This window comes from Lepeophtheirus salmonis, chromosome 10, assembly GCF_016086655.4.
Source record: "Lepeophtheirus salmonis chromosome 10, UVic_Lsal_1.4, whole genome shotgun sequence".
NCBI classification, from domain to species: Eukaryota; Metazoa; Arthropoda; class Copepoda; order Siphonostomatoida; family Caligidae; genus Lepeophtheirus; species Lepeophtheirus salmonis.
The window spans coordinates 1,067,868-1,092,137 of record NC_052140.2 but is presented as its reverse complement, the minus strand read 5'-3'; the positions used below and the strand labels follow the sequence as shown (position 1 = coordinate 1,092,137).

Sequence of the window (24,270 nt, the reverse complement as noted above, 5' to 3'; positions counted from 1 at the left end):
TATAATGACACTGGACTGCAAAATATAAACTGTTATTAGCCCTTTGTTTGAGATGGTGAGCTCCTGATTGCTTTTTCTGTGAGTAACAAAACATAAAAATGACCTTTATAATCCAAAATGTCTAATTTCGTAGTCTACAGAGTGACCTTATGACCTCCTTTAATTAGTATGATGGAGTTGCACTGATTAAGTATAGATAAACATTATAGTATTAGATTTACTCCATCTGATCCAAGAATTGTCTTTGAAGTCCATATACTTAGAGTCTTCTCTAGAAAAGACCGTGGCTCGAACTATGTAAATTGAGGTCAAGAGAATAATTTCTCCGAGTGTATTGTCCATTGAGCAACTTCCTTTCATCTTACTTTAAAAATCTAATAAATTTGTCATTTTTGATCAAAATGATACAATCCATAGTGTGTTGTTCAGTAAAGACACACAAATTCATAATTATAAAAGAAAGCACCTTGAAAAATGAATATTTGAAAATGTATTTAAGATTTGTTGCTTTAAAAAATAGTTGTGTATATTTATTAAGCAATCAAAGTAGTCCACCAAACCAGAAATTTCGGGTCATAGAGGTCATTTTTTTGTTTTTGAATGGTGTGTAAACGCAATCAAGAACACACCATCTCAATCAAAGGCAATATTGGTTGACTAGTGTAATTAATCAATGGACACAGAGAATAAATGCAAATTTCATATTTATGACCATCCACTTTAGTTGTAAATGTAATTTCTCATCAAAAAAGTGCTATAGCCGGGAGTTTAAAAAAAAATTGACAAAATAATTAAGTTTAATAGACAAAATTCTAAATTTCTAAATAAAAATCTTTGATTTAGATAGAGTTTTACACAAAAACTCAAAGACATTTTTGTTCTAAGAAAATGACAAGGATTCTAATTTCAAAAAACTATCACTACGGATGAACTTAATGACCGTCATAGGATTAAGACTTCAACGAATTAACACAAAGATAGGAAAGACAAAAAAAAATCCATTGAATAAAATAATTATTGGTAATTAATATGACTATTTCCTAATGTTGAAAATTTAATCGTCTACATCTCTTCATCGAAATTACATCTCTGAACAGGCATGCCAGATTGGCCTTTTTTGAAGCAGTTTGGCTTTGAAAAATTACATTTGGGCTCTTTTTTGCCCTTAATTTTAGATAAATATGTAATAGTTTTGTTAAATGAAGCCATTTTTTATTAAATTTAATTTGATAGGTTCTGTGGCCCATTATATTAAAAGGTTGGACATCCATGGTCTAGATGGAATTTTAAATGAAAACGATCCAAACTGTATTTTTCTATGGAATATCGAACTTCTATAAAATACCAAAGTATTTGGATCCACCAAAAATCCCTTCTAGGATTTTCAGAACGATAGTATTTTATATATATGTACATATTGTGACCTTAAAATACCCATTTCTATGAGACATAGAAAGTTATTTGAACATATTATTGTCAAGGACAACATGAAATTATATATTCTTATGGAATCCATACTTATAAAGTTTTAAAGCTTAAAATGTCATTCCTCTAGCTTTTAACTTTTGTCTCACATTAATGACTGATGATCCACAATTTATGGTGGGACATGAATCTTTTAAGTGATCTCCTAGTGATATGATAGTAAGAATATTTTCTAAAAAAAAGTAATACATTCTGTCAAAAAAAGTACCAAAAGATTGTTAATTTAAATTGCCCACGCTGACGGGATTAATAAACTTTTTTTTTTGTAGATTGGTAGCACAGTCTTTCATTATGATGCCAAGTTTGAGCCTGATTTATAGATTAGTTTGTTTGCAACAGGTGGATAAGTCAGTCTACCTCACAAGTGCTCCCTCCATTCTGATGATTGTTGACTTGTTTGTATGTCATACTTGTAGAATGGTATGATTGCGTTCATTTCAAAATCTGGGAGTACTAGTGATGTATACTGACTTATCCAGCTGTTGCAAGCAAACTGATCTACGGATCGCACTCAAACTTGACATCCTAATGAAGGACAGTGCTGCCTACCTCAAAAAAATGTTTATAAATTCCTTCAGAGTGAGTAATTTAAATCAACAATTCCCGGTATTTTTTGACAGATCTTATCATATTATCATCTTCAAACCTCAACAAATCTCCCTGTCAAAATAAAGAGGTTTTGATATTTAAAAAGTTTCATCTTTGCGCAGATAAATTGCAACATTAGTAATTTCCTTGCTTTCAAAATTTAATTCACCATACTATATTCACTCCTGCAAACCAGAAACATTTTAAATGACAAAACGTCTTCTTTCTGAAAGGGAGAGTTGTCGAGGTTTGAGGAATATAATATGCAAAGTCTTTATAAATTCATTGTATATACTCGTATACCTGTATAGACATGATAGATGCGGTAAGATTTAATATTCCTTTATCAAAAGGTGCCTCTTTTAGTATTTTTACTAATTTAAGAAGGATTTTTATTGACGTCATAAAATGAAACATAATTAAAAAGTACACCATCTTCTGTTACTCATAGTTGATATTTTCTACTAAATAAAATGCACAATTATCCAATCAATCTTAAGAAAACTTATTCAAATGTCTTTAAGATTAGCAAAAGACTTATACTTGCATTGAATACTACTTGATGCCAAAGAAAAACAATGATATCTACACATGACGTCTTTACCAATTCATCAAAAGCTCGGCATAGATTTGATTATATAGGGCATAATTATGGTCGACATTAATAATGTTGACGTCATACGAAAACTCTTTATTCTAAGGATCTCAATCCTCTAATAATTTTTGATTAGTTATAGGCCCATTTAGGGATGATCCATACATAATTAGTGACGTCAAGTATTACGACACTGATAACATTCTGTTCATCCTGAAACTTTACAAACTTTAACACCTCCCGATCGTAATGCACGGATCTGAGATCTGAAATCCTTCCAGAAACTATCTGATTAAGTCCATTGATAAGGTACAACCTAGGTTTATGTCGTTTATTCCTTCATTGGAAGATAACGAGAACTATCATTGCAAAATCAAAAGCCTCATCACTCGGTATCATAGACGTGACATAAGGATGTTATTACATTCAACAGAATTGTAAATCAAAAGATTTCCTCCCCCATCCTGGATACTCCACAAAGGCTACATCCTCTACGAAACTGATCACAACATCATCTACCTCCCAAAACCAAATATATGTAGAGATTTTCAAGCATAGTTTTATTATAGATCGTTTAGTCTCTGCGATTTCATACCTCTATGCTTTCGTCAGGGAAGTGAGGATGACCTCCAGCAATTTTTACTTAATTATTTTTGTGTGTAACATTTTTCATTTTGAAATGTTTTTTTTTTTTTGTAGATATTTTTAAAATTTTAATATTCTTATCCAACATAAATGACTCTAACTTAGAATGATAATTTTTATATTTTAGGCTTTGACAGCTAGTGTGGCTGGTGAGAATGAATGGATAAGGAAATAATCAGTAATAATGAAAATAGATCAGTTCACAGTATGAAATTTGTTTAATAATGTTTTGTTGGCATATTATAATGATGTAATAATGGATTAAATTAAAGCTATTATAGTAAGGAGACAGTCTATTAATCTAACTATTGTTGTGGTAAATAAGTCTTAACGGGAAGAGGGGGCTTCCCCCTATTATTAAGAGGTACAAAATTATATGGAGTAAGGAGCTTCACATTATTCAGGAGAGTCCGCAGGGATTGGGATAGAGGGGATGTAGCCCCCACCCAAAAAAATAAGGAATTTTTCCTTTTTACTAGAAAATTGAATATTTGAAACTTTTTTTTTTTACTAAATTGAATATTTGAATCTTTTTTAACGAGAAAATGTAATATTTGAAACTTTTTTTCAAAAAATTAAATATTTGAAATTAAATTTAATTTTTTAAATTTTTCCCCCAAAATTTAATATTGAAATTATAATTTTTGAAAATTTTTCCCAATAATTTAATTTTTTGAGAATAACTATGAATTTTTGAAATTTTAAACTTCAACTTTTTGGAAACAACTGTGGATTTTTGAAAATTAAAAAAAAAAATACATTTTTTGGAAATAGCTGCATATCTTTGAAACAAGCCCCCCACCAAAAAATATTAATAATCATGCGGACGCTGCTGTTATTTTCTTTAAAGGGTACCCTTGCCTGAATGCTTAGTGCAGATTTAACTATTTAAACCCTGGAACTCGATCCAGTTATAACTCGAATCTAACACCAATAAATACCAAAAACGAAAAATATGGATTTAAGTTAAAAAAATTATAACAATTTTGATTTGCGCATATTTTTGTCTAAAATAGTAACTCTCAAACCCCTTTTAAATTGCGTGCCACCTAAGAATATATATTTATGATTTCCATTGTTTATACGTTTTTGATCAAATTTTGCAAAATAGTTTGATGACATTTTTAATAAAAAAAAGTGCTACGTACTTCTTATTTTGACAACACAGTTTTGTCATTGGGTGTGATATTTAAGACCATTACTTTATTTTTTGTCTATGGATGGCGTTTTATACAAAACATCAAAGAAATACCAAATCCCCCAGGTCATGAACCATTTTGAGTAGCACTGATCTAATCAATATACACTTGGAGCAAATTATATAATGGTGACGTCATCAGGGGCGAGCTGTGAACTTTTTTGTGGGAGTGAGGGGAAGGCCATGACTAAGATGTTTCTTTGGAGGTTTTGAGTACTTTTGACAAAATGTTTTTTTTTATATATAAAAATGCACAATTTGAGGCAGTTTTTAATAAATTAGAAAAATTTATAAAAACAAAGGTAAAATAATATTTTCTTTTTAAATTTTAGTTAAAAAGATTTAAAATTTAATTTCTAGAACTATAAAAATTCTTCAAAAGAACGAGAGGAGGACCAATGGCTCCTTGGCCCCTATGATGGAACTGCTTAGGGCCCTTTATATTGACAAATCAGTCTAGGTCTGCAACCCTCCCTCCCACCTAAAATACCTAAGGTGCTGTTGATAAACATTGATTAAATATCACTTACTCTAATTAAAAAGAAGAGGCTTTCCTAATATCCATGAAAAATATTCCTTCCCTATGGGCAAAAACTCTTATTTTGTCGTGTTTTTGAATAAAAGGAAACATTATTTCGGTTCCTCTATTTCTGCAGTAGGATGTTTATTGTTTTTTGTGTGTGTGTTTTTTTTTTTTTGTTTTAGAAGAAAATATCAAACGAACATTATTATTATTATTATTTCACTTCAACTCCTCGCTTCTAAGCCATTTTTACTTCCCTTGCCTTTTAGCTATCACAACAAAAGAAGAAAATAGACTGAATTTTTTATGGTTGCTCCTAACAGGAACAACAATAACCATACGAAAACACAATAACAATAATAAGAAGAATATAAAAGGAATAAATACGGAGTATGTATGTTACAGTAGGTAAAATGTACAGAGTGGTTCAGAACTACTGTTCATTTTTTAACGTCATTAGAGTAAGAATAATATATATTCGTTACCCAAGTCAGATAATAGAAGGATAAGGTCCCAGGAGCCAGGGTTGGCTCAATGTATTTGCAAGTAGGGGGTAAATTATATAATGATGACGTCATCAGGAGTTAGGACAAGTGTTGGATTTTTTGATAGAATATTTTTGTTTTTTTATAAATACAAAGGCTCCGCCTAGTGTTGTCTCCGTCCTCGTTTAGGACGGCGGTCCAGTCTTGTCATGGTTGTCAGTCCTTAAAAAAGGGTTAAATTGATCTCTCGTGACGTCATTAAGGTGTTTTTTTCAACTATTCCATTACATATTAATGGAATAAATTATATAACTAAGTAAAATGACCAGTAGCAAGACTGAACTGGACCGAATAAATGAGGACCAACACAATACTACTATACAACTCCTGAGCAACCCCTCTTGGTTACTCCCTGCCTTTTATAAGCACACACACCAGTGATTACTTTATACGTAGATTTACCCTTCACAAGAATCAAATAATAATGAAAATAGCTTTAGAAAATAAATAATCCTGATCAGATTATTACCTAGAAAAAATCGTTCTCGTTTGTCTGGTCATCATTTTGCGTATACGGATCCTAAGGAACAATAGGGCGGGTCCTCAGTCTGGAAAGGACCAAATAAATGAGGTAGACACACTACCAGACCCAACCCAACCTTAAAAAGGGCATCTTGAGGACTTATGAGCCCCCTCTTCACCTGATTTTAGCCCCCTTGACTTTGCAATACAACTTTGAATGTGATTCTGAGAAGATAATCTCTTATTCCCTTGTTCATTTGATTCAAAAGAACATGATTCTGAGTAGTGTCTTCTAAGAGTATCCAATCTGCATTTGCCTTCATTATTTGGTTCAAAAGACAACTTCCTTTTGGCATCCCTCTTCAACTGATCTTGAGCCCCTTGACATTGCAATGTAAAGTATTTTTGAGAGGTGAGTCAATGCAGTTTAAAGGCTCAGGAAGACTAACTATCTGATGATAGCTGCATTGGCAAAGATTCCGAAAGATATTGTGAGTAACCGCAAGTCAAGTCTTGCCCAAGTGGTTCAGAACAGGGGCAAGGATATTGAATTAGATTAAACTAATGGAGACTACAAACTTTGGATAATTTAATTTTTTTTATAATACACTAATTCTTGAGCACCCTGTACATAAAGTTGTTCATCAACGAACGCACGCACTTCCACCGGATGATGGTTGTTATAACATAAATAAAAAATTATGCATAGTATATGGTATTATTCTATTAAGCTGTGTGTTAAAAAAAAAAAATTTGAAAATTTGTAAATTTAAAATGTATCAAATGATTGAATTGATATAAATATAAATATATTTTTTTCCCTCAACAAAAAACCAAAAAAGATTAGATATCATTAGTTACTCTACTAAAGGTACTTCAAAACCCTTATTCACCGAGCAGGTTTATAACTATTACGTGATGCCTAAATCCCAGAAGGGATATGGATAATTGAAAATTTGATTTTTTTAAATATTTAACTTTAATGACCTTTTTTTACATGATACAAATATTCTTCAATGTTTTTTATCTAGGAATGTGTTTTTATAATGACCTTTTTAGGAAAGGCCAAGTCTTCTTGTGGACTTTTTTAAATAAATCATTCTCTTCATATTTCATTTAATGCCGTTTTATATTTTCGAAATGACATTTGTTTTAGAAAATAAACTTCTAATGTCTAAGATCGACCTGACGTCCAAATGTTAAGGTGCAGGGGTGTCCAACGGGTAGTGGGGTAGAGGGGCTATAGCCTCACTCCAAATGGAGGAACTTTTGTATTTATCAGGGAAAAATAATTATATTTTGTAAAAAAATTAAATGGAAATAGTTTTAAAGGATATTTTTTTCTGTCAGAATTGTCGTATCATTTGAAAATATAATCCTTGTTCCTTTTGTAATATTTTTAACTTATTAAAAATCCAAGATTTTTGAGGGCTTGGTTGGATTTTGAGATTTTTTTTTTTTTTTGCTAATTTTTATTAAAAAAAAGTAAATGATTTTCTATAAATAGTTATCTAAATTTCGATTTGTCATTTTTCACAAAGTGCGTGATTAAAAAAATGTTTACGTTCGCAACAACACTGGAAGATCATAAATATGACATTTGGGGTTTTTCTAATTAAAAATGAAGGCAGCTGTTATCATTATATTTTCATTTTTGACGAGAGAACATATATAGTTATATAGTAATCACTAGTCGGCGAAGGACAAAGTGTAACACTGAGGATGTGTTTGGGAATTATAAGTGTGTATCCGTGTTGGACTCGGAGTAAAATTAAGGAACAACAACGGAGTAACTCCTACCTATGTATGTTCTTGTTATATACGGAGTGGCCCTTGTGTTTATTCCCTTCAGCTAAGAGCTGCTTACACCTAATTTAATAGGAAGTCATGACATCTAAGGTGCTCTGAACTCCAACATTATGTTAATTTTTAGGATTACTATCTATTTATATTTTCATTTTTTGTTACAACCTGATAATGCATACGATAACGATACGATATAAATCGTGCTCCAAGACAAATCAACTCTACCTTACAAGATATCCGTCTAGCAAAGTAAAGGCAGGTGTGAGGATTAATAAATGATATATATATATATATATATAGTTTGTGCATATTATGTACATATACCTACATTAAAGCATACCAAAATAAAACACAAACATTGGCTTCCGTTCACTGGGCTTTGGTTTTAAACAAAAAAAAAAACCATTTTTTTAAAGCACAAAATTAACAGATAAGTAACTTTAAAAAAATAAAAAAGTTATTTGAAAAACTTTTTTGAGTTGTTATTCTGCTGATGTACTTTAGGGTGTGTCGTTTTGCGTGGGTTTGATGAACTTTTTCGATTTTTTTAGGTATCAGGTAAAGTTGTGTATAGCTATGATAATTTGTGTGAAATAGGATCTCCAGGATACAATTAGATAATTTTTTTAAATTTCTCCATCTATAATGCAATACTCATTTAATTGGTGCCCCTTTGTTATATTTGAATGTGTAACCCTAATAATACCCCCAAGATAATACTGGCTAAGTTTTAAAGCCTTTAGATCGAGTAAAGCCTGTGACCCTGTGCAAAGTCCTCTTCAACATGCTTGAAAGGCAAGAATATTGGCTTCCATATAGCCCTGACTGTTCTACCCTAGACTTTAGTATTTTTTGGGCACCTCAAGGGGAAGCTTTAATAACAAAGGACTAACGCCATTTACTAAAATGTAAATAATGTGTACTTTTAAAATACATTTTCCATATTTGACGATATTTTTTGAAATATAATAATTTATGTAATTGACAAAAGGTGTTGTTGTATTTTAGACGTAAGAGCTTTGTTTACTTATACTCCTTTATAAACAAAGCGACAGAGAGTGGCGCCGTCTTGTAGAAAAATAATACAACTCCCTGAATGATAATATTATTTATTAAAAAAATAATACTTATGTTACTCACAGAGAGGCTGCTACGAAATTTCTTCTTAGCCCACGCTAAGAGGGGGGGGGGGGGGGGATTGAAGGAGTGAGTCTCCCTCCTAGTGAAAAGGGAAGAATAAGGGTGACTACGTTAGGAACATATTCTTCCTTGTATTTGTATTGAATTGCCCTTTAACTATACTTGACTTTTTTCTTTACACACATCCCCTCTGTACTTATATTTAATCAGTGCAACTCCATTTGGTCAATTAAAGGAATATTAAAGAAAAAGAAAATATCTCATTTTCGACCCACTCTAATCTACATATTCGCCTATGCATATGTTTGTTTTGCAAATTTACTAAGCGACAAAAATTACTAGCGTGCTTGCATGCATATGGTATATACTATTTACATACAAACTCACCCGTTCAAAGTATGAAAATGATTTATTGCTCACATTATTACTCCAACTAAGTATTTTAATTTCTTGGAAATTAGTTGCTTCTGTTTAAAAATATATATATATATATCTATGTACATTAGGGCGATATAAAAGAAAATAACAATGGAGTTCAAGTTTTGAACATTGAGTCAAGTCGAGCTTGATTTCGAGTAAAGGCATGAACAGGAAACGAAAAATATTTTGTCATTAAGTTGAACAAATCAAAAATTTAATGGAAAAATTTAATAAAAAATATTTCTTATAAAAACAGCGAGTTCGTGCTACTTAATAAATAATTAAAAGTCAGACACTTCCACAGAATATAAAAAGAGTTGGTCGCCCCAAAATTTTTAAAACATAGTGAGGAAACGAGTCCTTGACTTACAATCATACAACCTTTGACCATACACCAGGCAGTTGATATTAACAAAGGTACTAGTTCAATAGTACCATAGGTCTCGCTCTTACACAAATCCCATCTCTAGTAATATTCTAACATATTCGATGCCTCTAGCGGACATAAAATGAACAAATATTGATTACGTGTTCTTCATTTCGATTCTTGGCTTATAGCCTTGTATATAAATAAAAATAATTTTCTCCCTTCCAAGTACAAATTTCAAACTCAGCCTCTGCCAAAGGCATAATCCAGTGTGTTTCTTTCATAAGATCTATGTATGTACATATATATTTGGATATTATAGCCAAAGAGGAATTAATGCCATAAAATCTTTTTCTTCCTCCATTTTGTTTTCTTTTTTAAAGTCTCTTTTTCCCTTCTTGACCTTTACCTAAAGTAATTTACAAAGAAAAGATGAAAGAACCCTACGTGCCAAGAAGCAAATGCACTGTACATTAAATCCGAAACTCATTAGCTCTTTTCTTTCTTTGATAAGCCAAAATATATATACAATACATACATTCATTCATAATATAAAGCCCATTCTTTATAAACCACAATATTTAAGTTTGTTTGTTTTTTGTATGCAAAAAACGTAGTTACCCCACAATTCGAAGAATGTTTTGGAAGAGAGCAGATTAGCTCTCAAGATGTTTCAATGGATTAACTACAAGGAACTTCGATATGAAAACAGTAATCACAAATCCCATTCCCCATCTTGAAAATACCTCATTAATGATACACAATTATACTCTGAGTCTAAGTAAGCTTAGTAGAAATACAAGGTTATACCATAACGCCTGTACGCCTGATCTTTGACTTCCACCACGCTTATTCATAGTGACGTCATAGAATATGATTAGTTGCGTGTTTTATCAAAATCTATCTGTCTTACCCAGCAGTGGGTACAATACATCAAATGGAAAGTTCTAGCAATATTGATGACATAGACTATGAGTAGTTGCGTGTTTTGTCAAAATCTGGCTATCTTGCCCAGCAGTCAGTACGATACATCAAATTGAAAATTCTTGCAAGTCCGATTACATGATGGTCTAACCTTGTATTACTATTAACATGGTCGCTCTGACAAATTGAAGAATGCTAATGAGGAAAGCAGCTCATATCTTGCAAAGGTATATACATAAATTACTACAGAGATTACTGTATACTTTAAAGTTTTTTCTTCAACAAGTAAAATAATAATTATAAGATCTTTGGAAAATAAAAAACACTGTTCTGGATGCACATGCCCAATGTCATATTATTTACAGCTATACTTTTAACTCCCCAATACATCATCACTCTTACTTTTTCTCATTCATAAACGCATAAATTCGTGGTTAGACTTTATACTTAGATGTTTCATTCTCAAGAATTAAAGAATAATATGTGTTCAGCTCTATAAAAAAATACCGTTCACGAGTAAAAAATGCTTAGGATTTACAGCCCTAACAATATATATAAGCTTTTAAACTATTTTCAGATAAAAAGAAATGTCATTTATTGAAGACTTCTTTATTATTCAATATAAGTTAGCATTGATAGAGTAGGATTGGGGGACACGGGATCCATGGATTATTATAGGGAATCAAATGTAAAAGAAAATGGGGACTACTTATAAGAAAAAAAAAGATTTGAAATTTCTTTTAAAAAACTTGAATTTAAGGAGGCGTCAACTCAAAGGACGATATGAAATGTATTATCTGAAAAGATACAACATCCAAAATTTCTGTCGTTGTGCACTGCTCTTGAATTTTCTAAAATATAAAATTGGTAAGAAAAAATTTTCCTTCAAAAAAAGGAATATTAGAAATCACATTATACCTATAAGTTCTCTCTTCAAGAAATATATACTGGTCGTTCAGGTAAATCCAGACCATCTTTAACTATATCCTAAACAATAAGAACGCATTCAACTCGGTTATTTCAATTTTAAAGTGAGAGGTTGACCGTTAGCTTTATGTTAGTTTGGACAACTTTTAATTCCAAATAAGTGTTTACATTTGAAGAGACCCGGAGGAACACTATTATCAAATTGACTTCTGCGGAACAAAGCCCAGCGTACACCAAGAAGATGCTCGGGTATCCAAAGAGCAAAGTCTAAAAGTCCTGGAGTGATAAAAAACACATTAAAATATTCCTTGTAGACCTGAAACTTTCCTGTGATTAACACTCTTACAAAAGGGCCAAGTAAGCCGTGTAGCACTCTCCAGGGTCATAAACACTGACCCAAGGATGAAGTCTGCAAAAGAAATATCCTTACAGAAATAGTAAAGGCCACCGGGGATGTCCACAGGATAAAATTGCAAAACGATTAGAAGTCCCATGGTAACCGAATCCTCTTTTATTCGGATGGGAAACCATGGACTGTTCACAGATCTCACAACATCCAGAACAACAAATCTTTGTCCACAGAAAGAGGTAATGTCCCCCACGTCTTTAAAACTTAGTTTTCGGTCAGCATCATGACTCTTGGGGTTCATAAGGAAGAACGGCATTGTCATGCCCATCTTCTATGAGCCAAAGGAGAGGGTGGGTGCTGACAACTACCTTGAACTCCTGTCTGACCAAGTGATACCTTGGATGAAAGTGCTGTGGAGTTCCTGTTTCAGCAAGACTTGGCCCTCTCTCACAAGAGATAAACTTTTGGAAAGAAGAGAATGTGCCATTTTTGGACCCCTTAGACATGGTCTTTTAGGGGGAGTTAGAGAAGAAGGTCTCCCCCTAATTAACACATCATGCATCGACTCCTTAAAGGTCTCCATCGTCCATTGCTGGTACAAAGTCTCCCCCTGGACGTGATCAAGGCCTGCAAATTCTGCAGTCCTTGTATCGAGGAAATGATTGGTGGAGATGGCGGGCACATAGAAGGATTTTTTTATTTTTTTTTGTATTGTTGTAGCTTGTAAATAAAATTTCAAACCTCTAACTTGCTTCCCTTATTAATCAGGATGCAGTTAAAGGTGGTCTGGATTTTCCTGGACGACCCTGTAATATCAGCATTGAAAATTAAAAAACACTCTCCAGATTGCCAACAACAACAACAACCAAACTACAAATCCTTAGGATTTACAGTTCTAAATATATTCAAAACTCTTAAGTTATATTAACATCACCTTTTAATATTTGTTTAATACTTCTTTTTAATTCTTTGAGTCGTCCTTAAAAGAAAACGAATCCATAACTAAGGATCTTATAAATATTTATATGTACAACACAGATCCCTCCTTCACACCCCATTAAACACTCATAATAGGGGCTAACAAGATACACGATAATGGAATTTGATAATGAACGTTCAGAGTTCAAAGTATCTAAATAGGGGATTTGATAGCAACCATACTTATATAAGGGGCTTTCAGTGAGGAACACATTTTAAAAAAATTGTAAGGGAAGACGGGAAATGAATATAAATGTGACTTTTTCCTCATGTGAGGGTGATCTGAAAAGTAAGTTTCCGGCCTAACAAATTTTAACACAACAAGCCTTTATATGTGTACTATTGTTTGTACCTTTTAAAAGGTTACAATTTTAAAAACAAATATTTAATGACTGCTCGAGACTCTAATTTTTTTTTCTTTTTACGCAAAAAACCTCACATACACTCACTCAAACGACAGTTTCATAGCAAAGGGCTCCATCCAGTCATAGCTTCCGACCAGTAATTAAATTCCTCCAAAAATTATCAAAATCGAATGAAAAAATCAATGTATTTTTAAAACGGGCATAAAAAGAAAAACTTATTTTATACAAAATTTCCCCAATTTCATTTTTCAAAAAGCCATCTTCACGTTGAGGTTGTAAACTTTTTAGACCACTCTCGCAAAATCACCATAAATATTAATTAAGATCAGTTTTTTGTCTGTTTGTTTAATTGTCGAACGATACCTCATTTTTAAGAGAGAGAGCGTGAGTGGCTGTAGCTCAGCGCATCATATTAAAAAAGAAAAAGAAAATAGGAGTACATAAAATGTAAAATAATGATTGTGACTTTAGATGATATTAAGCAACGAGTATCTACATATATTTAGAGTTGTAGATCTTAATCATTTTTTACCGTGCGAGTTTTTTGTTTTTTTTTCAAATTCAATCAAGCTGTTATCCTTATTATTTTATTCGTTTATTACTATGTTTGAGTGTGCTCATGAAAACATAGAGTAACTAAGGATTTGTTAAGGAGTTTTATCCATTTCCCAACGCCTAAAAACTCCGAACATTGCCGAATAATTAAATTTAGCAAAAAAAAATGATAACGTGATCGGAGGAACGGAAATAACTGAATGAATGAACTGAAAAAGTGTGAACTGACTCAACATATTTTTTGTTTTTGTTTTTGCAACTATATCTAACCAATTATAGAACCTTTAAAAAACACATGCTCTGCTAATAAACAAGAGATAATACCCAGCATTGTTCAGGACCATTATGAACAGACAAACTTTGCTTTATTAGTTATACAAGATAACTCTGAACAAAATCCTCAGTGTACTTTTCGTTTTTCTGGAGCACACTTAAGCTTAGTTACTCAATAATACATATGTAGATGTTCTCTCCTCAAGAATGAAAGGAATGATAATAACTGCTTGAGAGGGAGAAAAAAAAAGAGTTTCCACCACTCATAACAACAAAAACTTCCAGGCTAAAAAATGTTAAGGATTTACATCTCTAAGTCTTCTTTTTTTTGCTTTTTTTTTAATATGACGCACTGAGCCTAAGTTATTAAAAATGAGTTCTCCTAAGAATAATAACAGACACACTTTGCTTTATTAGTATAAATAATTTTTTAACTCATAGTTTTGGGAGTTAAGTCATAGGTGGTTTATGATGTAATGATGCTATAAGGACAGGTTTTAATTTTCATTTAGTATAATACTGTTTTAAAAACGTCAGTATCCCGGTACACTATGTTATAGTACCGGTATACCGAACAATATTAGTAGGTATGTAAATGTATGTAAATTTTCTATTAAAAAACAATAATTCCTTAATTTGGGAAGGACTACAGCCCCTCCATCCCATCCCCTGCAGACGCCCCTGTTCAAATACCTCCTCACAGTCCAATCATTAACATTGAAAGCCTGGCATGCTGTCTCATCAACTTGGGCCAACTTATGGTGATTGCAGTGTCAACGTCCTCCATGATCCCAATTTTACAGTGTCTACCACTCTGGCTCTGATTTGAGGCCATCAGACTTTTAATCTTGAAAACAATACTCGGGGAGCACTCTATGACCTTCATGATCTCCTTGCCACTCCCTTGGGAATAGAGAAGATCAGACACCCTTTCGCCATTATGCTAAGAACTGTTTATTTTTTAAAGTTTTTTATTAACTGTCCCTCCCTTTTAATAACGCAACCTAGTATTTTGAAATATTCACCCTTATTGTAATCCAGATTGATTTAAACAATTTTATCTTTACACTCAAAATAAGGATATTGGATGGACTTTCGTCGCAGGATGATTCCTAATATGTTTTTATTTTCTACAACACGTTGACATCTTTGTAAAAAATAATAAATCTTATTAGACCCTACACGTTCACACCTGGTCAGTTGATATAGATGAACGATTTATTTTCTACTCAGCATTTTTAGGAATACTATTAATAATATAAAAACAATATATATATATTATAATGCCTACCCAGCATGTATTTGCCTCCTTTTCAACAGACAAGAGAACCTAACATAGATAAATAAAGAACGGGATACACAATTTGTACTAATATTCCCTATTAGTAAGAACAAGAGTCAGCTTGTGTATCAACTTGCAACTGACAAAAAGGTAAAGGAATTTTTGATGAAAAAAAACATTATATTTATTCCTTGTTGCAAACTCTTAGTTATTATGTATGGATTTATTATTTAGATATGCTCATAAAGAAAGTAATATTACTTTATGAATGGATGTTATTGTATATGATATGCATTGAATTGAAGTCCTTGATGAATATAAATTAATATAAAAATCAAAGTCATATGTTTTTTTGAGTTCATAAAAGACTTCAAATCATACAAGAGTCCACTGATAAAGAGAGCTGGAAGGGAAATACTTTGTTCATTTGAAAAGCTTTCAAAAACCCTCAAATGAACGTGGTAACCCTGAATATCTGAAGAATGTTTGGGAAAAGTGCAGCGAAGCTGTAATGGCGTTTAATTAGATTAGCTGCAAGTTGGGTTATCACATCTATTATGACTGAACCCATATATATAGAGTTTTCGCGGACATCATAATTGAAGGCGACGCCATCTTGGGGACTCATCAGAGCATTAGTCCACTCCTGCTCCTGTTCAGTTACTAATTTTGTGGGTGCACCCCCTCTGCCGCTCAATTAAAAATGAAAGGCACTCATTTTTTCACTCGTATAGGTGTATTTGAATTTGACCTTTACGATTGCAATTAAGTTCAATATATTACAATTTCAAGTGTGCCACACGACCGTGTTACAGCCGTTTGTCATAATCCAAATGAATGGTTTAATTAAAATAGGTGTGTCAAAAAATATTTATTTGTCTTTTGTTGTGCCTTGGGCACATACTTTTTGGGAACTACTTTCTTAGGGGACATGGTTTTACAAGGATCCGTGCAATATCATCCAGTTAAGCCTGATAATTAGCTGGTATAAAGGTTTCTCAAGGTTTTTGTGAGATTTTGAGATCTTATGTCAATAAATAAAAATATTAGGAAATCGCATTTCAGAGGGGGAAAGTTCGTTCACAAATAATAAAGATTTTTTGTTGTTATGAATCACTCTTCTAAAAGAATGAGCACTCTCGCTCAAGAATTTTGAGCGTCGCTTTCTAATGCTTGATGGCTCATAGTTGGTATTTTTTGAACAAATTTCCAGTAAATCTTGATGAAACTCCATCCAATGGCTAACGGAATAAAAAAAGACACTAACTCTTTCATTGAATACCCCTTGATGCCAATGATAGACAATGACATTTGAATATATAATCAAAGTTAATTAAAAATTATTCTTTCCATTTTAAGGGTTAATATAGTGTTCACAATATGGAAATAAGATTGGTTAACGATCTAATAACATTATTAGACTCAGATTTATAATAAAACTATTTTCCTTACTATTAATAAATAAAGGGTTTTCATTGTTTATGTTTCACATGTTTGTTTAGCCCCCTAAATGGTCAACATCAAGGATGCTGACGTTACATGAAAACGCTATGATTTTAGAACGGACAAATAAACAAATTGTTTTTAAGAACTTTGCATATTATAATCTTCTAACTTCTACAATTAGTACTTTCAAAATAAATAGTTTCTGTTATTACTAATGATCTGTCATATATGGAGTAGATTAATGAATGGACAAATTAAAATTTGTAAACTTAAAAATGACTTGAATGCGACCTTTTCACTTACTCAAGCAGGAAACATTTTAAATCAACCAATTTTTATATTTGTAAGGGGAGGTAATTTGAAGATTATAATATGGGAGATCTTAGAAATATATTGCATGTACACACTAGGTAGATGTGGTAACCCATCTTTACACTTATAACTCAGTGCTACTCTCTTGCAGTCATCAGCATACCCACTAGTGATTACATAAGTAGCTATGAGATGAAGTAAATAAACACAAACCCCACATTGTATCCAGCAATGATATATGTAGGTAGGTATGTTTGATTATAACGGATGTCGATCCACAAATCTATCAGAGTCCAACAAGGATTTACAATTATAACTCCGCAAAAATACTCAGCCTAACTTTTTGTCTTTCACAAACTAATGATTACTTTATACTTATTTATTTTCTTTCTTCACGAATCATGAAAACAGCTTTGGAAAATCCATCACATTCTTCAGATTACCACCTACAAAAAGTATTGCATCCTTTTAGATCATATTTTCTACAACTCTATGTATTATTAATGATGGAAGTATAGAATACATTCATGGATTAATTCTATGTATATCTTATCCAAAGGAGAAGCCCTAGTAAATAAAAAGTCCTAATTGTACATAGTAACGTAGATCCCTTGAATCATATTCATATGAAATCACAAAAAAACAGTGAGTTCGAAACTATTTCCAAATCAGCAGAAGAGCCTTAATTATTAAATGAGGTCCAACATTAGAGTAGAAGAAAATATGATCTAAAGGTCATGTTTGTATTTCCATAGTTTATCAATTGAAAGCCTTTTTGGCATCTACAAAAAAAAAATAGCTCTAATGTATTTTTATTAAATTGCTATTGGAGAAATCCTCAGTGCTATTCTCCGTCGTACACATACCCAGGGCTACACTTTATAATTAGATGTTCCCTCCTCAAGAATAAAATAATATTGATAACAGGTTTAGAAAATAAAAATGTGTTCCGGTTGCAAAACTCGCACGTTAAAAAATCCTTATCATTTACATCAGAAAGATTTAAAAAAAAAAGAATTGAAATGCGCATGTGCGCTTGAGGAGATACAGAGCCTTGGAGTTATTTTTTCCCCCTCTCAAGATGTCGCTTTTTGTGAAACGTTGCCTGGGACATTAAGCAATTGAAATTAATTATGAACTCTTCTATTTTTTTTTAAAGGAGATCATAAGGCTTGAGGTTAAAAAATATTCAAGTGGAATTCTCGTTTGTTCATCTTTCATATTATTGTCAAAAATCCTGTGTCTTATCCTCTCTTCTTCTTTTTTTTTTCTTCTCTAAATCTTACAATCTCATTTTTTTTTTAAAAGTGTGAAAAGGTTCATACCAACATGCAACAAGGATTATTCTTAAAATTTGACGTTCTTTATTACATATTTATGTATACATATGAAATAGTCGTTTGTTAGTCAAAAAAAAATTTTTTAGACAAATGCTATAAAATGGCCACAATGGCCTTCAAGCCAAAAAAACCAGTATTATTAAAACCATTTATTGAGCTTTAAAATCCTACATGAAACATTTCAACAAAATCTATTAATTTATTTGGACGTGACTCCTGGACACACACAGACATTCACATTTATTATCGGACCTTAAAATTCTTGTGTCGATGAATATACAATTATAGGAAATTTAAAAGCCATTTTGGATCTACAGAGTAATAATTGTCGGGTTTTTTTTAATTCTTTTATTTTTTTTAAATGTTATAAAACTACTGCTCATACTTTTTAGTGAATTTGTTAGCTATTTTGCGGCTTTGATTTGTTTATTTATTTACTGTATATTTTTTAGAAGAAACGTTTTGCTGAAAATGAATTAATAAATAACATCATAATACAGCAACATTTTCCAAGATGTTTGACTTTGGCTTAGATAATTCATTTTAAACCACATTATATGTTTATTTATATATTTTATTTTTTATTTTTTTGTATGTAACTTCTCTAAATGAATGAAGTAATTAAAAAAAACCAGACACATTCTACATGTGAGTGTAAAGTAAACATGAGTAAGTCCTTCTTGGACTCAGATTGGAATGGAGGATCGACATTGGAGTAATTCTTGTCTATGTCCATGCTAGATACAAAATAGGATTTGTGTTTCTATCCTTTCTCTCACAGATGGTGATGTATCCGTTCTTTTGTAGGAGTACTTCAGTACAACTTTTAAGTACTTAAAAAAAAAGGAAAAGTTGATCCTTTGTGAAATCAATTAGGTGTATAAGAAAAGGGTGGGGAAAAAGTAATTTCGTATTCTTCACTTTTTTCAATGTTCCATAAGAAATGTTACAATCATCCAGTTAAAGCCGAGTATGCCCGTTCTGTTCAATTCTGTTCTTGTTGGCAACGAGAATACAACGTCATAGTGTCCTTCTCCTAGAATCCCTTGTCCCTATTAGCAAAAAAATCGGACAACCAATTTTCATAGGCATCTTTGGAAGCCAAATTTGTACCCCTAAGCCCGTTGGCCATAGAAAGGAACAGGTGTTAGTCATTTGATGCGAGGTACGGACTGTAAAATGGATGAATAAGAACTTCTCGTCCGATCTACCAGAGTTTCTGTTGCGTCATCAAGGATGTGTGCGTCCTGAACGGTCGTATTAGTTATCGGTCTAGAAAAAAACATGGGGCCGCTCTATAAATTTGCCTGCAGGTCATACGTTCTCTTTCCATCTCGAAATTGGGGACAGCAACAACGCATAGTTCAAATTCGTTTACTGCAACTTTTTAATAATAAAGAAATAATTGTGCATTTATCTCTTAATGAGGGATGAGACCAAGATATACAATAAAAAGTCGTAGTACCTTGTATAATGGAGATTTGATTTCATCCAGGCTCATCCCTCAGTCTACGGATCAACTACGAGTACCCCTACCCCCTCCAGTACTCCAGAGACAAAATCATAATCTCCTCCTCCACATAATGAAACCTTCTATCTACTTTCACAGTCTCCAAAGTGTTTAATATCTTGAAAAAATCGAGAACCCTCTCCTCTTAATCCAATAATATATTCTTCGCTTTTTTATTAAGAGGTTGCAAGGAAGGATTAAATTTCAACTATCCGCTGTCTCTATCTCCAATTTCAAAGTAGAAAAAGAAGGTATAGCATGTGGGCAAACTTATAAGGTGCCCCCAAAATTTATTTGGGACAGAACCGGAGGGGAAATCGATCTTGAACTCAGACACAACACTAGTTACAAGGTTAATTTTTGGGTTTGTTTATTTTTTTATTCATAGCGGTTAGGCTATATTTTTTACAACTCTAATGGTGAATTAAAAGATTGGAAGTCTTCTCCCTTCACCACATGCTAATTGCAATCACTTCCTCGCCCATTCAAATCCTTAATAATTAACTCTTGTTAATTTATATATTAGGGGTAATTTAATTAGGGGTGTGTAGGGAGAACAGCCATTCAATCCCCTCTGAACAATTGATTTCATCAATATCATCAACAACAAGGATCTAACATAACATAATTCCCTTTCTCGCAGCTCACTGCGAAAATATTAATAAAGTTAATTTAATTATTTTTGATAATATATTTTAGCAAGTGTATTTATTTATGTTTAATATTTATAGAGAGCGTCTATGCAAATGAATTTATTCTGCAGTAAAAGTGATTTGAAACAAAACCGTTAATAAATAATCATAATATTAACATATATCTCAAGAAATGTTGTATATATATCATATGAATTATAACACTATTTCAAAACATAATAGAAAGCATGGAAACACTACTATAAATCATTGTATATTATTTTTTTTTTTTTAAATAATATTTCAAAACCCCTATATATTATTTAGATAAGTACAACTCCCACTCCTCTCTACCTGCCTTTCAAAGCAACAGTTTCTAATTAATGTATAACTAGAGTTGTACAAAATATGACCTAAAATGTGTGCGATACTCTCGTTAACTATATTGCGTCGTGTAAACTTTCCACCCAAGTAGTTATTCAGTCATTTTAGAGGTGTTGGATTGATCATGATTTCCTAATCGGTATTTTTTACTACGTATTGGTCTTTCAGTCCAAGGGCTCTACCTATTTTTTTATTTTCTTCACTCCTAGCTCGGATTGAAGAATATAAGAACTAAGAAAATAGATTAATTCCACGCCAAATTGATAAAAAATAAATAACATTTCTTAATGCACCATCTCTGATTGTATTTTTAATTTAGGATATAGCTTAATATTAAGTAGACAATTCCAAAAACCAAGATTTTAGTCTTCTTTGAACTCCATATCAGAAGTGAGAGGCTCTTAAAGTTCCAACCTCAAGGCCAGCACCCATGTTTTTAAAGAGACATTACTCGTGCATTTTTAATGATATCGATTAATATTTCCATATTTTGTATATTACCCAATATAGATGCCTATTTGACCTTGGTATACTTCATTGTTACTCAAACTTTCATGCCGTCATTCAATTCAAATTTGGGTCAACCCTGTGTTTGTCAGATGTTAAATAAATATAAATTTGAAGATTGCACTCTATGTATTTGTAAATGATGTCTTATTTTTTAACCAAAGCATTCATCATTACTCTTTAATTTCTCTTGAAGAGAGAAATATAATCATAAAATAATCCCTAGTTTGTGAAAGACCAGAGTAACTCTGAGGATTTGTTTGGAGTTATAAGAGTAAGTCTCAATCTTAGAATTTAATATGTTGTAAATAGGTGAGGATCTGTGGAATTTTTTTTTCCAAAAACATTATTATTTTATAATGAATTTTTGAAATTTTTTTCCAGGAAATGTAATATTTGAAATTTTTCAATTTTTTTTATTCTTATAAATGTGGTGTGCCTCAAAAATTGCTTTAAGTACTTCACTGTTTCCTATCTAATGTCCGCTTAGTACATACACCCCCTCTCTCCCTGGTCAGATTTACTTTTTTCTTTGGATTAAAATATTGTTTTTTCCTTAATCCGAAATATAAAATAAAATCTGGGAAATTTTTCAAATAATAAAATGACATTAATTCTATATATTTATGTATATATTTTTTAAAGGACCACTACTCAAAACAGTAAGCTGAAACATAATAAACTTGATTATCAAATATGGATGAAGATAAGAAATATAATGATTCTAAAAATGCAGGTAGAAGGGGGTCTAATGGGTGTACCTGACTTCTTTTTTCAACATTAAATGAAATTCCTAGATTATTTTTCAATTACAAATTAATCCTGTCTATTTGAATTTGATTACTAAGACATGTAATGCTATCCTTCAGCATTTGAAAAGTTCAGCCAATTTCTTGGGACAAGCATCCACATGCAAAAATACAACCATTAGCTCCCAATTTACCCTAATATATATATATTCAACACCACACCCCTCTCCCAAAGAAAAATACTAGTGACGGCCTTAAATGACTTGCAAGCAGTCTGTGAATATTATCTCAAACCATTTAAATGGTAGCAAATTTCAACAAAAGTGGTTCCTGCCTTAAGAAGAGCGTAAATACGATTTATTTTGGTCTCCATCTTAGTTTCCCTTGGTCTCATGAATAAATTTATTTAACAAAAATTGTTTATTTTTATTTTTTACCTGTTGATTATAATGGGGGAAATCAGTAAATTATTTAGTAAGGGATTGAAACCTTTTTTTTTTTTTTAAAGTTTGCCCGGAGACACACTGTATACTTTTTTAGAAAGAGTTACTCTTTCTAAAAATTCCACTCCAAGTTCAACAGAGAGTTAACCTTGTAACTCTGCAACCAATCCTCTTCAAGGTTAATCTGTGTCTTTCATACACTAGGAATTACTTTATATAAAGATGTTATCTCTTCAAAAAATATATGATAGCAGTATTGGAAAATAAGTTAATTAGAAAATTAGTTAAAACTCCGCAACAAATCCTCCTCAGTGTTACTCTCTGTCCTCCATGCACTCCAGATTACTGTATACTTTGATGTTCTCTTTTTAAGAATAATGAATAAAACACTGTTCAGAGAGTAAATATAAAAAGTATCTCACGTAGCCTAATCTCATATTTTGTTACAACTATAGGAATACATACCCCTTATAAAAGTAGTCAGAAGATTGTAATTTATATGCCATCTGGCTCATTATTAATATAGTTATCACATTTTGTATAAAATATTAGTAACAATCAAATAACAAGTACCAAACTTGTTGATTGTCCGCTTTTTATTGTTATTTACACGAATAGAACCGTGTCTCTCCCTTTCTTTTTAGGGTAGGCATTCAAAGCACTATCTAGGGAGGATACAGTTAATTAATAAACTGATTTGTAGAAGAACCGTTTTGCATATCATGAATGTAGGTAAAACCATATTTTCAATAAAAAGGAAATAGATTTTGTGTATAAAAAGCAAATACAATTACCTCATTTCTTTTCATTTTCAACAGAGCTTTCCAAAGTTGTTTAGGCTGTAGGAAGTTTTTTTTTTTTTTTGTTATTTCATACTTATTCTTCCATTGGGTGGAAAGAGTAGGAAGATACGACTATGTATTGTATACTACAAACTCTGATGACGATCCTCGAGAGATGAAGAGCCCCCGTGGTAATCAATAACTTTGGGTTTTTTTATAAGCATCCATGGAAGAAGAGGATTTATTCCAAGAATTATTTGAATATCCTTTGTATATAACTAGATATTCTACAAAGCAACACCACACCAAAAGGACTACTACACACTACAAGTAGTAGTTGAAGTATAGTGAATTATAATTCCAGTACTCATTCGCCGCAGTGAAAGAATGATACTGAGCATGTTCGAGTATTTTGTATGGATGTAGTCGTGTTTTCTTTTCCCAAAGGGGAGCTTCTTTCTCGGTCAGAGTAAAGGGCCGTCTCTGCGTCTGTTGTAAGTTTTTTTAACCCTTTTTGTAAGTCAAGAACACATAAACCTTCATCATATTTACTGCTATAGGAGAAAAGGAGGCACCTTCTTCCTCTTTTCTCTCTCTTCCTCTCTATCAGCCGAGAGAGGAAGAGTTGAGGGCTTTCTAAAAGAGAGAGTAGTGTGTGAAGAAAAGAAGAAGAATCTCTCCATCGATGATTCTCCCTTACCAATAAGAGAAATTATGGGGAGGGAAAGTAGTCGTTAA

At 32.0% G+C, this 24,270-nt stretch overlaps 1 protein-coding gene across 2 annotated transcripts in view; it reads right to left on the bottom strand.

The window, feature by feature from the left end:
- CASK (peripheral plasma membrane protein CASK) overlaps nt 1-24,090 on the bottom strand; it is a 67,777-nt gene extending 43,687 nt beyond the window's left edge. Inside the window, exon 1 of one of the 2 annotated variants that reach the window (XM_040720491.2) lies at nt 23,545-24,090. The gene's annotated coding sequence lies outside the window, so the exon portion shown is untranslated. Of the gene's footprint in view, nt 1-5,041; nt 5,332-23,544 lie in introns of those variants that run through there. The other variant, XM_071891376.1, reaches the window with a different exon arrangement.
- Between the last annotated feature and the right edge of the window lie 180 nt (nt 24,091-24,270).